The 1,650-nt window shown below is 40.2% G+C and overlaps 1 non-coding gene across 1 annotated transcript; it reads right to left on the reverse strand.

Annotated features, from left to right (window-relative positions):
• Window positions 1-274: 274 nt before the first annotated feature.
• Window positions 275-381, reverse strand: LOC144295602 (U6 spliceosomal RNA). The gene has a single exon (XR_013362684.1). It is a non-coding gene; the product is annotated as a U6 spliceosomal RNA (small nuclear RNA).
• Window positions 382-1,650: the final 1,269 nt, after the last annotated feature.

The raw sequence follows: 1,650 nt of genomic DNA on the forward strand, positions 1-1,650 counted from the left end.
GCGAGCACTGATTGAATAGCCACTTTGCTGCGGGAGAAGGCAATTCAGGCAATTTATGGTTAAATAAACATGCTTTGCAAGCAGGTAGACCTAGATTTAAATCCCAGCTCTGCCATTTACAAGCTGTGTGGTTTGGGTTAAGCTTTTGCCTCCATGTCCTCATCTGTAAAATAGGATAATAGCTCCTCTCGGGGTCACTGGGAGTGTTTGAATGCAAAGGGCTACTGACACAGCAGATGATACGTATAAGGTGCCTCTTCTTCTTTTTTTAATTTTAAATATGGAACACTTCATAAATTTTCATGTCATCCTCATGCAGGGGCCATGCTAATCTTCTCTGCACCATTCCAATTTTACAATATGTGTTGCTGAAGCCATCACTGGTGCCTATTCTTGTAAGAGACTACCACTTGCAGCGTGTGTGTGTGTGTGTGTGTGTGTGTGTGTGCATACGGGGGCACACGAATATGATTTTGATAGACACAGGACTCTAGAAACAGAGACAATGTAGGCAACACAGGCAGGGAATTTTTGGTGAAAAAGTAGTGATTAAAATCTAGAGAAGGAGAGAGCTCTATGGACAGGACGAGTCAGAATGAACTCCATGGTGGCAGAGAGATTGAGTTGCCAGAGGGACGGAGGTATGTTATTGCACCATCAGTGTGCCCACCGCCCACTGTGGGCTGGCTGACTGCTTCCGGCTAGCTTTTAGGAAAAGGTGGTGTAGTCTAGGAAGGTGGCCTGGACCCAGGGTGCAGCGTCAAGGCTTGCTAGCCTCTCCGGATGGAGACTTTTGTTGGCATACCATACTCCACGTGCAGCATTTGTTAGCTAATCCAGCAAAATGATGCTGCCTAGAGTAACAAAAAAAACAAAACAAAACAAAACAAAACAAAACAGACACATTTTGAGTGAGTTTAATGGATTTTCTTGCTCAGTTCTCTAGTTTTGAAAGGCCTACCTCACCAAAAATATAGTGATTACCTGGTTTATGAACTTCTTACATGAAATTGTTTTTGTAACAAATTCAAAAGTTCACAAAGGTCGACAGGATAGTATAACGAACCTTCATGTACCTATTACCCAGACACAAAATAAACTCACAGCCACTTTCATTTCATCTATACCCCTCCTCCTGTCCGAATACTTAACACACATTCCCTAAATAATGTCATCTGTAAATATTTGTGTATGCTTTTCTAAACAATAAGAGGCCCTTTAAAAGTACGATCTCAACATCATTATCACATTGGAAAAAATTAGTAAGTTCTTAATATCATCAAATATCCAGTGTTCAAACTTCCACAATTGTCTCTTATTTTTCCCAGTTGAATTAGGATCTAAATAAGATTTACACATAGCAATTGATTGATGTTTCTCTTTGTCTCCTCAATTTATAGATAGCCCTGCCTTTCTTTTGACTCCTTTATAATTCATTGTTGAAGAGATCAGTCATTTCCTATTTTCGAGATAGGACTGTCCCTCTGGTATTGTTTGCCTTGCTCCTTTGTCCCCAATATTTCCCATCAAATGGCAGTTAGATCTGATGACTTGGTCTAATTTCTTTCTTTCTTAACAAGACTACATTATAAGTATTGTCATGCACTTCTCTTGGCCAGCACATACGACTAATTGTCTCTTTCTGTGATA

This window comes from Canis aureus, chromosome 23 (genome assembly GCF_053574225.1).
Source record: "Canis aureus isolate CA01 chromosome 23, VMU_Caureus_v.1.0, whole genome shotgun sequence".
Lineage (NCBI taxonomy): Eukaryota > Metazoa > Chordata > Mammalia > Carnivora > Canidae > Canis > Canis aureus.